Below are 17,042 nucleotides of genomic sequence, written 5' to 3'. Positions count from 1 at the left end.
GCCCAACACATAATTTTATGCACGCGGTAGATGTTCAGAAGATGCCATTTATTATAACACTGCCCACAACACAAGCCGGTACGAGTTATGCTACGACACAGTAGTTGCCACTGGAACAGCAAACGTTACAGGACAGGCGAAATATGCCACAAGCTACTTCACTGTTTGAAACAGGCATTTGTAAGCCACTGCAAAGATTCAACAGCCAGCATGAGAATATTTCCTACTTACCATATAAGTATTCGGTGCAAATGAATGTAGGAAAACAATTTGACATTGATCATTCCCTAACAGTAGACGAGTTTCAGAATTATGAAGAAAATGGGAATAGTCTGCACCAAAGAACATTTATTAATCAGTTTAAAGTAGGTTAAAATGGGAAATTTGTGGTAAGTTTCTATGGGACCAAACTGCTTAATCTGACCTAAATTAACTTATGCTGTGGACAACACACACACCCATGCCCGAGTCGACCGTGACAAGGCGTCCTCGACTGTGCGACTACCCCGCACGACTATAAGGAATCTAAGTCGGCATTTCTGACAAGGTATTGGTCTCCTGCAGAGGCGCAGAACAGGATAAAATATGAATTGTTGCTGAAGAAATTCGGAAGTTCAGGAGAGAAGAGTCCAGTGAAGATCTCTGATGACAGGGCAAAACGGAACCAATGTATGGATAATCCATGGATGGAAATTTAATTAGGATGTGGATAATGAAATTGCCACTCCGATATCAACAGTCTTTAGTAGGCAAAGGCGATGATAATATACAAGCGTTTAAAGGAGTACTTCATGAGTTGGAATTTATTTTCAGTGAAGACGACGCAAGAAAACAGAGAAACGTGCGCGACTATAATAGGAATAATAGGCCGAGCAATGGGAATGGTGTTATTAATTGGAATGGGAATGGTAATGGGAACTACAATGTGAGTCGATCTTTCAATTCTAATGGTAATTACCAAATACAGAGAAATTTCAGCAACAACAGTCAACGATCTATTCAAGTAAAAGTTAATAGAAGAGACCAGAACTTGTCAAATGATGGAAACAATCATAGATCAGGAGGATTTCAGCAGCAGAACCAGAATTTTGCAGGACCAAGCAGTTAGACATGCGCCAACCAAGGAATACAAAAGGCAAATGAGGCTGGCGAACACCAAGATGTTAAAGAAATTTGAGGTCCTAATCCAGAGAAGACGAACAATTAAGTAGGAGATGGAGGCGTGGACTGTTCCGATGACTGCCCAGTCCTAACAGAAGACAACGTCGTCATGAAACATATTAATAGAATGACATACAATGGGCAAAAGAGAGAAGAAGGAACAGAACCTCAGCATAAAACACCACGAAATCAACAGCAAGTAGCCAGCTCGGACAATGTTGGTTGGGAATCGACAGAGGAGGACCAAGAAGATGAACCCACAGATACGGGACAGACACCAGTGAATAATGAAGATGAGCCACTTGAATGTGTAGTCAACATATTTGGAAAAAGAACACGACACCATCAGCTATAAGTAAAGGGGAAACGAAGCAGTGGCACCCGCGACCAAGAAAAATGAGCCATAGTTCAGGCCTACAATAAAGAATATGAATCACGTACTCAGGTACCAAGAAAGTACAGGTAATACAATACTTGTCAATATTTTGACTGTACTCTACTGTAGGGCGTCAGGGTAATGGCCGCTATCGACAGGGGATCTCAATTTGATTCCGTATTTCTAGATTTCCGGAAAGCTTTTGACACCGTTCCTCACAAGCGACTTCTAATCAAGCTGCGGAGCTATTGTGTATCGTCTCAGTTGTGCGACTGGATTCGTGATTTCCTGTCAGGAAGGTCGCAGTTCGCAGTAATAGACGGCAAATCATCGAGTAAAACTGAAGTGATATCAGGTGTTCCCCAGGGAAGCGTCCTGGGACCTCTATTGTTCCTGATCTATATAAATGACCTGGGTGACAATCTGAGCAGTTCTCTTAGACTGTTCGCAGATGATGCTGTAATTTACCGTCTAGTAAGGTCATCCGAAGACCAGTATCAGTTGCAAAGCGATTTAGAAAAGATTGCTGTATGGTGTGTCAGGTGGCAGTTGACGCTAAATAACGAAAAGTGTGAGATGATCCACATGAGTTCCAAAAGAAATCCGTTTGAATTCGATTACTCGATAAATAGTACAATTCTCAAGGCTGTCAATTCAACTAAGTACCTGGGTGTTAAAATTACGAACAACTTCAGTTGGAAGGACCACATAGATAATATTGTCGGGAAGGCGAGCCAAAGGTTGCGTTTCATTGGAAGGACACTAGAAGATGCAACAAGTCCACTAAAGAGACAGCTTACACTACACTCGTTCGTCCTCTGTTAGAATATTGCTGCGCGGTGTGGGATCCTTACCAGGTGGGATTGACGGAGGACATCGAAAGGGTGCAAAAAAGGGCAGCTCGTTTTGTATTATCACGTTATAGGGGAGAGAGTGTGGCAGATATGATACACGAGTTGGGATGGAAGTCATTACACGTTTCCTTACAGGTCGGGTTTAAACTGCATTTGCATGATAAGTGAAATCGTGCACACAATGCGAAGGTAGCATTTACTTATTGCCAGCAAGAGGTGTGATTGGACTACTAACAAGTGTTTCTTCATTGTGACTGTTTCTACGACCTCATTTCTCTCCAATGGTAAACCTGGTACGCTCTCTCTGTTTATTAATTGCTCATAAATTCCTCCCTTTAAAATGACGCCTAATTTGCTAGCGATTTCAGTGATCGTAAATGTTTCAATACCACCAATTTTAATAATCACAGACTACTGAGAATTCTATTTATTCTCAGTCCTTACTCCTTTCACGCTATTCATGCTCTCTCTGTCATCACCTATTACAATCAAAAATTGAACTTGCACCGAATGGCTCTCTGTCACAATCGTTACATTATCTCCTACTATGGAAACATAATTTCTTATCAGTGTTATCTCCGTCAGAATCATTTCTTTGCCTACTTTCGTGGAAAGTTGAATCGTTGCATTTGTCACAATATTTTTTCTCAGAAGACTATTATAATAACCTTCATTTTCGATTGCGGGAATGTAGACATCGATCACACAATACTCATCTCTCACTCTTTTCTCGTGACATACCGAAAGCTTTGGATAAAGGTCGTCACGGAGATGCAGTGCTCCTTGTGTCACTACTACATCTATGATTTAAAGGGTGTCAAGGGAAATTTGTAACTGGAATGAGGCTGTTTTGGTAGGATGGACGCAGCATGCTATATTGGATAGAGAATCATCGTCAGATGTAGAAGTACTTTAAGGTGTGCCCAGGGATGTCTTATAAGAGCGTTGCTATTGATATTGTGTATTAATGACCTTTCGGACAATTTTGATGGCAATATCAGACTGTTTACTGATGATACCACTACTTAAAATGAAGCAGAGGAGAGGCGGGCAAAGTGGCCATTGGCGTCCGGGGACCTATGATCTGATGGAATCGATGGAGAAATGCCTTCAGTTATTCTCCCTCTGAGGCCAGTCACTCGATGACGTCTAACCAGTTTGCAGTGCTACTGTTTAGAAATCTAATGATTTTTGTGGATTTTGATTATCCTGATGGAAGGTAAGTGGTCTCGTCGTGTAATTATTATGGAGAGGTAGTGTGATTTACGTCCTTTTAATGAAATTGTGTTGAAAGTGTCATATCATGACTCGATGATCCTAATTTAGTCATTGTAAGTTAAGTCATGCTATTAGAGGATATATACACTGTATGATCAAAAGTATCCAGACATCACCAAAACTATATTTTTCATTTTAGGAGCGTACTCCATCTCGGAGACCTCAGTAGTCATTAGACATCGTGAGAGAGCAGAATGGGGAGCCCCGTGGAACTCACGGACTTCGGACGTGGTCAGGTGATTTGGCGTCACTTGAGTCATACGTCTAAACATCCCTTGGTCCACTGTTTTTCCGATGTGATAGTGAAGTGGAAACGTGAAGGTACACGCGCAGCACAAGAGTGTACTGGCCAACCTTGTCTGTTGACTGAGAGAGACCGCCGACAGCTGAAGAGGGTCGTAATGTATATTAGGCAGACATCTATCCAGACCATCATTCAGGGCCGGCCGGAGCGGCCGTGCGGTTCTAGGCGCTACAGTGTGGAACCGAGAGACCGCTACGGTCGCAGGTTCGAAACCTGCCTCGGGCATGGATCTGTGTGATGTCCTTAGGTTAGTTAGGTTTAATTAGTTTTAAGTACTAGGCGACTGATGACCTCAGAAGTTAAGTCGCATAGTGCTCAGAGCCATTCGAACCAGCCATCATTCAGGAATTCCAAACTGCATCAGGATCCACTGCAAGTACTATGACAGTTAGGCGGGAGGTGAGAAAACGTGGACTTCATAGTCGAGCGGCTGCTCCTAAGTCACACATCACACCGGTAAATGTCAAGCGACGCCTCGCTTGGTATAAGGAGCGTAAACATTGGACGACTGCACAGTGGAAAATCGTTGTGTGGTGTGACGAATCACGATACACAATGTGGCGATCTCACGGCAGGGTGTGGCCATGGCGAATGCCCGGTGAACGTCATTTGCCAGTGTGTGTAGTGCCAACAGTAAAATTCGGAGGCGGTGGTGTTATGGTGTGGTCGTGTTTTTCATGGAGGGGGCTTGCTCCCCATGTTGTTTGCATGGCACTATCACAGCACAGGCCTACATTAATGTTTTAAGCACTTTCTTGCTTACCACTGTTGAACAGCAATTCCGGATGGCGATTGCTTCTTTTAATACGATCGAGCACCTATTCATAATGCACGGCCGACATCGATACCTCTCAGCAGTGCAGCACTCCGCGAAGAATGGGCTGCCACTCCCTAAGAACTCTTCCAGCATCTGATTTAACGTATGCCTGCGAGAGCGGAAGCTGCCACCAAGGCTAAGGCTGGGCCACCACCATATTGAATTCCAGCTTTATCGATGTAGAGCGCCACGAACTTGTAAGTCATTTTCAGCCAGGTGTTGGGATACTTTTGATCACATAGTGTAGCTTTCAGGTTCAAGTATTAGTCCTGGCAAATTAGCCATCTCGGCGGTGACTTCTGACCACTTTGAGTCTTAATGAAAGAAGGGTTCCGTAGCGACACTTACCGAAAGTGCCCATAAGTGTAATGTAGAAATGGCATATAAAAACGAGAAGGAAAAGAAAATTAAGAGAAGGGAAAACAGAAAGCAGTGAAAAAGAAGAAAGCCAGTAACAAGAACAGTACGAAGAGCAGGAAACCCAACCCCAGAAGAGGTCTTTATGACGACAAATATGAAGAGAGAGTGCATATACTGCGAAGAAAAATTTTGAAATTCAAGTTCAGAAGGGCAGTGGAGCAAGTGCCAGTTGTGTTGCCTCTGCACCCAAGAACTCTGTACACGTGTTGAAGAACACATTTCGACTTTAATTTATGAAAACTATTATCTGAATCATGTTTCACAATAAAAGATATTTAGTTCCTTGTCAAAAAGTTCTAAATCGATTATTTCTTAGTTTAAAACTAGTGGGAGACGTTGTGAAAACTGAATTGTTTATATTATTTGAACTCATCCTAAGGTAATTAATATCTTCGGCGTCATCCTTCAGTAGTTGCAGATTATAACCACTCATTTCTGTGTGTTTCCGTCTACTGCTACTCACTTTATAAATGGGAACACCTTAGACTGGCCACTTTGCCCGACACTACCGTCTGAAAGAAGCTGCACAAATATTCAGTTACATCTCGGTAAGATTTCAAAGTGGTGTAAAGATTGGCAACTTGCTGTAAGTACTAAGAAATATAAAATTGTGTACTTCACAAAACGGAAAACATACTATTCTGCAACTATAATGTTAGTGAGTTACAGCTGGTATTCATACAGATACCACAATGTAACACTTCGTAGGGATATTTAATGGAAAGATCTGATAATCCCAGTCGTGAGTAAAGTAGGTGGTATCATTCATGAGTATCGCTGAAGTATGTGAGGCCGTACCAAATAGGAATAACATCGGATATTGAACGTATACAGAGAAAGTCAGCTCGAATGGTCCTAGGTTTTTTTCAGCTTTGGGAGAGTGTCGCAGAGATGCTGAAGGAAGCGAACTAGCAAACTCTTGATGACAGACGTAAACTATCTCGAGAAAGTCTAATCACAAAGTTTCATGAAGCGGCTTTAAATTATGACTCTACGAAAATACTACAACCACATACGTATCGCTCCCATGTCGTTCCTGAGCACAACATTAGATCAATCACAGCACATGCACAGGCATTGGAACAATTGTTCTTCCCGCGCTCCGTTCTTGAACGGAACAGGTGAAACCCTAATAACTGATATGCTGTGACGTACCTCATGCCATGCTTTACATAGTGGTTTGGAACATGTCTACGTAGATGTTGTTTACTTTGCTATGGATAACGTTTCCATTTTCCTTTGACTTCCGTCTTAGGTTCTTCCAACCGTTACCTTTCGTTGCTTTTTCTGGAGCAGTCACCTGACACAGCGTCTCCAAACCATTCATCTTCCTACGGTTCCTGATGGAGTTGTCGTTTGGTTGCAAATTTGAGGAAGTCAAAGAGTGGCATTCATCAACAACATTTCCCTTTTGCTTTCTATGGTTACTACCAGATTATACTTATCTCTTAGTCGTTAGCTCGTGGGAACAGTCGACTTCCAAATAGTGGCTTTCATGGTCAACATTTTCACGGTTATAGTAGTGTGCACTGACATCTTAATTTAGAATCTAACAGCTTCCTTACTCTCTCATCAAAGACGTCAGTGTCCCCAGTAGTAAAATCACTGACCTCGCTCTGAATACCAGCTGCTCTATCAGATAACTTTTCTGTACCGCTGTCAACAAAATTATCGACTGGATCTATCTAGTGGATAATGATGCCTAAACCTCATGTAGTTTATCATTCAAGTCAGGTATTTCCATAACATTTCTGGCTCTACGCTAAATTTACTATCCGAAGTTCTATTGGTATTACCAGGGTCATTAAGACATCTACCGCGTTCTACTATTAACCCCTTAGCAGTCATTATTCTACTTGACAACCAATTTTCACTTGCTTCCGTTCTTTCACGGCTTCCTCTATTCTGTCGTCAACTTCTTGAAATCTACAGTCACTATTCTTGAAACATTCGTCTAATTAATGATGTTCCTCTTAGTTTCCTATATCACTTTCCTTACGTCGTAACGCTTTTAGTATATTTCCCCAGAAAATTCTCAATTTCGTTTTTAGTATTTTCTAATTTATTGTTAGTTATAGTAGGACATTCGTCTATTTGTTGTTAGTCTCTTTTAATTTATTGTAAGTTTTACTAGAACATGCATCAATTTTATTTTTCGTTGATTCATTGATTTGTTTCATTTTAACAAATTCACTCTTAATGATTTGAATAATTTCCCTCAAACTGCGGTTTATACTTCTGTTTCACGTCGATCCATCCTCATCGATAACGACCTCAGTATCTGCTTCAGAGACATTATCTGCAAAAGCCCATATTACTTTGTCCATTTTTCCCTATAACACAGTCTTTCTACATCCCTCACTTTCCTTACATTATGCTGGTGAGTATAAGTTACTAATGTAATCTGCTAACCCAATATTTTGCGACACGTTTTCTAATCTGCACTTTCCACTAATTCGCTGATTCTGACTCAGGCCTGTCGTGCGACTCTTAAGCAGGGTACCCTTAAAAACATACAGTACTACAAAACTGTTATTTAGGTCTATTTTTATCTGGTGTGAACTCCGACTTTCTTTAGGTAAATTTCATTGTTCTCCAGACGACGTTGCTGTATGTACTGATGCTGCACCCGCACGTTGCACTCATGATCTTTGCCTGTGCGCCGCAGCGGACTCCTTCGTTCCTGTTGAGAAGCAGTGACTCCAGCGCGCTCCCTGCGCGCAGAGATGCCTTCTCCAAATTGCGTGACTATCCTCGCCACGTCTGCTGCCGCCGTCATCCGTCTTCTTCTCGCGATGCGTTCTCGATTATCGATCCTTACGTTTCACTCGCGAAATGTTGGTAGTCGTTGGACGCAATTTAAACTTTCCACGGCGCGAACCTATTACGTTTCGAGACGCACTTTTCGCACTCATTGGCGCGAACCACTATAATTTCGCTTTGCTCCCCGTAAGCCATGTATTTCAATCGCTTTTAATTAAATGCTCGCTTCGAGCTTCTCCCATCAATGCACACGATATCGAATTGTATCTTCTATGCGTAAAAAAGATTTTTCAACGAAAGCATTCTTTCCCACAAGATTATCCCCCGGAAAGGAATGCCATGTGCAAGAACCTCTCGTGGTAAAAAAAAGATCCGAAGTTTCTCAGCGTCTGTAGAAAGTAGCATAGGTTATGTACACTACTTTGAGGTGACAAAAGTCTTGGGATAGCTGTATGCTTACAAACAGATGGCGGTAGTATCGCGTACACAAAGTACAAAAAAAGATGCATTGGCGAAGACGTCATTTGCATCCAGACGACTCATATGAAAATGTTTCCGATGTCATTATGGGCGCACGACAGGAATTAACAGACTATGAAGATGGAATTGTAGTTGCAGCTCGACGCATGGGACATTCCATTTCGGAAATCGTTAGGGAATTTAGTACTCCGAGATTCACAGTGTCAAGAGTGGTTCGAGATTACCAAATTTCAAGAATTACCAACGCAGTGACCAACGGCCTTTACTTAACGACTGAGACCGAGTAGCGGTGTTTTTGCGTGGAGCTGTCAGTGCTAAGAGACAAGCAACGCTAGGCGAAATACCTGTGGAAATGAATGTGGGACATACGACGAACGTATCCATTCGGACAGAGAGAGGCGATATTTGGCGTTAATGGGCTACGGCAGCAGGCGATGACGCGAGTATCTTTGTTGACAGCACGAAATCTTCTGCTGTGCCTCTTCAGAGCTCGTGACCATATCAGTAGGACCCTAGACGACTCGAAAACCGTGATCTGGTCAAATCAGTCCCGACTGCAGTTGGTAAGAGCTGATGAAATGAGAACAGCGAGAAACATAACATTAAGATTTATAGACACTAAGTAGATGAAATTAGGGAATTCTGCTACCTACGCAGTGAAATAACGCAAGACGGAGGATATCAGAAGCAAACTAGTGCTGACAAAAAAGGCATTCCTGCCCAGGAGAAAACTCCTAGTAAGAAGTATATGCCTTAATTTGAGGAAAAAATTTCTGAGAATGTACGTTGTTGAACACAGAACTGTATGGTAGTGTAACATGGATTGTGGGAACAGAAGAGAATCGAAGCATTTGAGATGTCATGCTACACACGAACGTTGAGTATCAGGTGAACTGATAAGGTAAGGAGTGACGATGTTATGTGTAAATAATAGAGGAAAGGAACATATGGAAAACACTAAAAGAAGAAGGGACCGAAGGGTACGACATCTGTCAGGATATCAGACAATAATTTCTATGGTACTAGAGGGAGAAGTAAATGGATATACACTCCCGGAAATGGAAAAAAGAACACATTGACACCAGTGTGTCAGACCCACCATACTTGCTCCGGACACTGCGAGAGGGTTGTACAAGCAATGATCACACGCACGGCACAGCGGACACACCAGGAACCGCGATGTTGGCCGTCGAATGACGCTAGCTGCGCAGCATTTGTGCACCGCCACCGTCAGTGTCAGCCAGTTTGCCGTGACATACGGAGCTCCATCGCAGTCTTTAACACTGGTAGCATGCCGCGACAGCGTGGACGTGAACCGTATGTGCAGTTGACGGACTTTGAGCGAGGGCGTATAGTGGGCATGCGGGAGGCCGGGTGGACGTACCGCCGAATTGCTCAACACGTGGGGCGTGACGTCTCCACAGTACATCGATGTTGTCGCCAGTGGTCGGCGGAAGGTGCACGTTCCCGTCGACCTGGGACCGGACCGCAGCGACGCACGGATGCACGCCAAGACCGTAGGATCCTACGCAGTGCCGTAGGGGACCGCACCGCCACTTCCCAGCAAATTAGGGACACTGTTGCTCCTGGGGTATCGGCGAGGACCATTCGCAACCGTCTCCATGAAGCTGGGCTACGGTCCCGCACACCGTGAGGCCGTCTTCCGCTCACGCCCCAACATGGTGCAGCCCGCCTCCAGTGGTGTCGCGACAGGCGTGAATGGAGGGACGAATGGAGACGTGTCGTCTTCAGCGATGAGATTCGCTGCTGCCTTGGTGCCAATAATGGTCGTATGCGTGTTTGGCGCCGTGCAGGTGAGCGCCACAATCAGGACTGCATACGACCGAGGCACACAGGGCCAACACCCGGCATCATGGTGTGGGGAGCGATCTCCTACACTGGCCGTACACCTCTGGTGATCGTCGAGGGGACACTGAATAGTGCACGGTACATCCAAACCGTCATCGAACCCAGCGTTCTACCATTCCTAGACCGGCAAGGGAAGTTGCTGTTCCAACAGGACAATGCACGTCCGCATGTATCCCGTGCCACCCAACGTGCTCTAGAAGGTGTAAGTCAACTACCCTGGCCCGCAAGATCTCCGGATCTGTCCCCCATTGAGCATGTTTGGGACTGGATGAAGTGTCGTCTCACGCGGTCTGCACGTCCAGCACGAACGCTGGTCCAACTGAGGCGCCAGGTGGAAATGGCATGGCAAGCCGTTCCACAGGACTACATCCAGCATGTCTACGATCGTCTCCATGGGAGAATAGCAGCCTGCATTGTTGCGAAAGGTGGATATACACTGTACTAGTGCCGACATTGTGCATGCTCTGTTGACTGTGTCTATGTGCCTGCGGTTCTGTCAGTGTGATCATGTGATGTATCTGATCCCAGGAATGTGTCAATAAAGTTTCCCCTTCCTGGGACAATGAATTCACGGTGTTCTTATTTCAATTTCCAGGAGTGTATGTAGAGGAAGACACAAAAATGGATGAAATGGTTCTGAGCACTATGGGACTTAACATCTGAGGTTATCAGTTCCCTTGAGCTTAGAACTACTTAAACCTAACTAACCTAAGGACATAACACACATCCATGCCGGAGGCAGGATTCGAACCTGCGACAGTAGGGGTCGCGCGGTTCCAGATTGAAACTCATAGAACCGCTCGGCCACACTGGCCGGCGAGGAAGACACACATTAGCATACATCCAGCAAATAATTTTTGTAGGTTGTATGTGCTGCTCTGAGATGGAGAGGTTGGCACAAGAGAGGAATTCGTGGCGGGCAGCACCAAACCAGTCAGAAGACATTAAAAAAAAAATTTTAAATGAAAGAGTGGCGCAGACCCCACGAAGTCTTAGACCCATGTGGCTCCGTAATAAAGCGGGCTGCGTTTACATGGAATGGATGGGTTCCACTGGTCCAACTGACCCAATCATTGACTAGAAACGGTTATGTTGAGCTGCTTGGAGACAATTGTCAACCATTCGTGAACTTTATGTTGGCAGACTGTGATGGAATTCTTACAGTTGACAGTGTGCTATGTCACCGGGACGAAATTGTGGACGGTTGGTTTGAAGAACATTCTGGGAATTTCGGACGAATGATTTGCTCACCCAAGTCGCCTGACATGGATTCCATGGAACATTTCTGGGACATACGTGAGAGGTCAACTCCTGTACTGGCAACTCAATTATGGACGGCTATAGAGGCAGCATCGCTCAATATTTCCGCATGGGACTTCAAACGGCCTGTTGAGTCCATGCCACGTCGTGTTTCTGCAGACCGCCTGGCAAAAGGAGGTTCGATACTATATGACAAGATATCCTATGACTTTGTCACCTATGTGTATATCTGGTCAAGCTAGTTAAGATGACCCTTTCCTGGATTATATTAATGAGTCGGCACTTATTATCTGTGAATCTCTCACTGTTGTTATCCCTCGAAGCTGTTCTTGTGGAGCACTGATGCATTATTCAAAAGATGCACGCTGGCGACCTTGATTATAAGTGGATATTCCGGTAGCTGAGTTACTTGAAATAAATCCCAGTGTACCATTACTACGTGTTTTTAGCGACCACCTTAGAATAGTCTCATTGGAATAGTCTGAAACGTTCCATTTCAAAAAGTTAATAGAATATTAGAGCGTAGTAAAACAGAATATCACAGCTGGCTGAGATATGAGTATCTTTTATGTCCATCCTTGTAGTAGATGGTTATGAGAGCTTTGGCTGATCAGAATGAAACGAACACCGGTTAAAACGAATGTGAAACAGCTGGTTCCACCAGCATATGTGCTGCTATTGAAACACTTTAGTCGATCAAGACTCTACGAATTAGTTAAACCGCAATGAACTAGAATTGAATCTGAGAAAACCTACTGCGGTGTAATTGCTATGTACCACCTATTACGTACATTGTTTATCTAACGGTTCTCCGATATTGTCTCGGGACACTAGTCCGATAAAGAAGATTAAGAGCCTTATACTGTTAGTAACGCCCTCGAGTTTGTCTAGAAGTGTCACTAGTTTATCGTACCATAAACAGAACAGTATTTCGAAGTTGGCTGTCAGTATCACATAAATGATTATAACGTTCACTCCCCCGTATGCATAGAGACTCGTCCACCTGTGCACGCAAGTTGGACAGTAAAAACATAGTATCGATAGTTTTCTTTTATTCGATATTATTTGTTATTCTGTACAGCAGTACGACTGGTACAGAAACAACAGCTGTTCTTGCTCTAGAAGCGCGTAATGGGAGAGCGAAAAACTGAGTTTTTTAATTTTGTCTGCTAAAATGACACTAATCACGTAATATCTCAGACTCTGACAGGATCAGTTCCATCATCGTGAATTTTAAAATTTGTTGCTCACTGCTTGAAAAGATTATATGGGGTGACACATGTCCATTTCAATTAATTTAAGACCTGTCACAATTCTGTTGCCTCGTGCTTTCAGTGGGTTCCCGTTTCGACAGATCCATGGCTTTAGCGCGAGGCTGCTTTTACACTGAAAATAGGGTTTCTGATATCAGTCAATCCGTTTCATATTACAAAATGTATAATATTAACTTTGTGACAGCATAGTTAATTATTTACGGCGATTAATATTTAACTTCTCTAGGATTATCACTACAATACTTTTTATATGACCTAGTATACTGTAAGAGTGTTGTTATTGTTTGTGTTATGTACTAATTGCTTTAAAGACTTAGAATTTTGCGTGTTGGAGAGTCGAATAACTGGAATTCTTGAATGAAACAGAGGAAATGTACCAATAGCTATACAGACTTAAGCAGAGACTAGCGATAAAGTGGCAACCATAAACTTAGTATGGAACATTTAGATTTAGTCACGTAACACAAAACGCAGTGACTAATAGAGCGTGGAAACAGAATAAAAGGTAGTTAACCCGAGTGGAAGGATCGGTTTATGAATAAATTAGTGGTGTTCTTGTATTTGCATGTTCTACGTTTGTACGTCGCCGAATGTTGGAATACTGTTGGAAGGTGTGTGATCCACATGTGGTTGGCGTAACAGATGACAAAGAAAGTGGACTGGAAGATAATCTTACTCGTAGCTGGTCACAGGTTGAACCAGTGCGAGAGATTGTCAAGATGAGTGAATTTTCTTTACTGTCACACATTCGATGGAAAACGCCTAGAATTTAGTGGGCTACCACACCAGAAAATTAAAATACTGTACATATTTTACACGAAGGAACAATCGAAATTTCACTCAAGTGGTCAAGTAGCCAATATCTGGGTGTCTATTACATAAATGAGTGAACAGTTAGAAACAGCACTTGATTTTAGTTGCACAATACATTAGGGCAACTTTCTGGCCCTTTACAGTTGAAATTGTGAATAAATATAAATGATCGTTAGTCTAGCTCCCTTTCACTGTCCCATCGAAAACGCCCTCGACATAACATTGTTCTCAAACACCTCACCGCGCTGAACTGGAATAGCATCTCGGGACCCCTACTACGGTTCACTTGCTAAGTACTTGCTGTTACGATTCTTACGTAGTGATGATCGATTCGGGACGCTAGTCTAATGAACCAAGTTAAGAGCATTGTACTGATAGTGAGGCCACACTAGTTTGTCGATCACGATCACGAGAGTAGCGTGCAGAATCAGTCTAATCTAATGTCCGTATGTAAAAAAAAAATAATCGTAAAAGTAATGATAGCACTGTTATCCGTCGAATGAGGTAAACATTACCGAAAGTGGATCACTGGGAGGATATAATAAAATATGACGGAACAGAGTAAATTCTCCTCGAACTTAGTTCGTGCCGTAGAACCAACAAAATGGATAAGTAGAAACGAATATTAACTGCGATTCTTACAAGCAGAAATACTGCCACGAAATGACAGTGTGTAGGCTGGTTCTACAATCAAAGGATGCCATTGTTCTTGCAAAGCTGTTCTGCGTGGAGCATTATCGTTGCTACCACGAACGGCAACATACGTCTAGAGTACATCAGAAACGCGCCATATGGATTTCAGGTCGGGACATTAAGCTAACCAGCTAACTGAACTGCTACCTGTAGCTACTCGATAGTCAGTTGGTGTACTGATGGGTAATTAGCCAACGTCTGTTCGAATATGAGATCGTTCTTAACCACAGCATGTTTATGCATTTTATCTTCAACTTGCTGAAATTTTCACTGTGCAGCGGAGTGTTCGCTGATATGAAACTTCGTGTCAGATAACAACTGGCTGCCAGACAGACACTCTAACTCGAGACCCACGCCTTTAGTGGGCAAGTGGTTCGTTATATGAATTAATCACCCAAATTTAACTTTAACTGCAATCCCCTTTCCAATTAACCAGTAATAAAGTACTTGGAAATAAATGTATTTCTTTTGATAATATATTATTGCAATGCTGTATCCAAAACAACAACCACTACACGCTTTTCTAAGAAAGATCTGTCTCCCTGGCTACAATACAGAAATAAAATTATCAGCAGCGGTTCTAGGCGCTGCAGTCTTGAACCGCGAGACCGCTACGGTCGCAGGTTCGACTACTGCCTCGGTCATGGATGTGTGTGATGTACTTAGGTTATTTGGGTTTAACTAGTTCTACGTTCTAGGGGACTAATGACCTAAGACGTTGAGTTCCATAGTGCTCAGAGCCATTTGAACCATTTGCAGGTTTAGTGCAGGCAAGAAAATAGTTCATTAGGGATATCACAGTATCCCACGTCTCGTATTATTTAGATAGGCCAAACAGGCCATTTGTCTACTTTGGGAAACACTCTTGATGTAATTCTTGCAGCGCCATATTTTGCCTGGATATGTCTTGCATACATGGATACAATTTACGACTACGTATCAAAGCAAGATTGATATCTATCGCCTTTATTCCATAAACTGCAGTATTGTCAATGTAACTCCACCACTGCTCACTGCCTACTCCCAAAACAGCGGTCTGTCTGTAATACACTTAACTCCAAAGAAAAGGCGTACAAGCAAACAGAAAAAAACTAGTGAACCTGCTAAATGCTCAACTGTGCTGCCCATTAGATCGTCTGCTTCCAGTACCAAACACACGGAAGTAATCGTTAACAGGTTATCTAGTTTCCTGACAAAACATTACAAAAAAGCTGATGTAACATTTTTCTCTCACAACGTGGTATATCTATATCAGATTTCAGAAATAACTGGAATTTCTTATGTGTTACACACTAGGCAGAGGATGGGACTGTAAAAGACAGCAACAGTTTTGTGGTACTACCCAACCACGATATTAGTGCACTTATCTGAAACACGCAGTTGCTCAGATGGTTCAAATGGCTCTGAGCACCATGGGACTTAACATCTGAGGTCATCAGTCCCCTAGAACTTAGAACTGCTTAATCCTAACTAATCTAAGGACGTCACACACACCCATGCCCGAGGCAGGATTCGAGCTTGCGACCGTAGCGGTCGCGGGGTTCCAGACTGATGCGCCTAGAACTGCTCGGCCATGCCTGCCGGTCACGCAGTTGCGTTACAATAAACAACTACAGTGCTGACTAAGGGAAACAGAACCCACTGTCATTATCGATGCTTTCAGGTCAGTAGCGCGTATACTGTCACGTGGGTCATTGTGTCCCCTTGAAATATAACAATAAAATCTTCTGAGTAAGCCAACTGAGATGCCCTCGCTCACATAATACTATACTCGGCTAACATACTAGGTAACATTCGTTGAGGTGGCAGTAGATAACTGTACTGTGACTGAGAGGCCTGTTTATATTTCACTGAGAGTTTGTGTTATGTATTCAGCTGTTATTGGTGTGTTTAGTTTTGTATGGTGATAGAGTTGGTTATCTATGTTCAGACGTTCTTGCATATGGGGCTCCACAGAATGGAGTGGTATAATGTGAGGTAGTGAAAGTGTTTCCAGGTATTATGTGAAATGTTTGGCATTGGTAGGGCTGTCAGGAAGAGTCCTAATGTCGTGTATGATGAGGTGCGTGGGAGTGGACTTGTTTCTAAAGAGCCTACGAAAAATTTTCAGTACCGGTACTCTTTAGAGTTGGGGTGTTTAGTTTGTAAGTAACCGTGAACAGGACGTGTTCGAGTGCTAAAGCGTATGAGATCTAGAGATGGATCGAAGATTTCTGCTTTTGTGCTCATTAAGAGTTTATGGAAGCAATAATGGCATTGTGGGTACTAACGCTGTCAGGAATGATGTGAGCACGGTGTGGATTTCGTGGTGTTGATGTACGGACGAAGCTGCTGTTTTCCGTCAGGGATACGTAAGCGCATATTAAAATCAGCAGCGATTATGTATGTGTTAAAGCGCTCAGGCTGCGTGGGTTGGGAAATCGTAAGGTATGCAATGATTATGGTGGAAGTAGATAGTGACAAGGATTAATGAGAGAGGAGGGAGAGCCGGCCGGTGTGGCCGAGAGGCTGTACGCGTTTCAGTCCTGACCTGCGCTGCTGCTACGGTCGCAGGTTTGAATCCAGCCTTGGGCATGGATGTGTGTGATGTCCTTAGTTTAGTTAGGTTTAAATACTTCTATGTCTAGGGGGCTGATGACCTCAGATGTTAAGTCCAATAGTGCTTAGAGACATTTCGAGT

This window comes from Schistocerca gregaria, chromosome 2, assembly GCF_023897955.1.
Source record: "Schistocerca gregaria isolate iqSchGreg1 chromosome 2, iqSchGreg1.2, whole genome shotgun sequence".
Lineage (NCBI taxonomy): Eukaryota > Metazoa > Arthropoda > Insecta > Orthoptera > Acrididae > Schistocerca > Schistocerca gregaria.
This window is presented reverse-complemented; position numbering follows the sequence as displayed.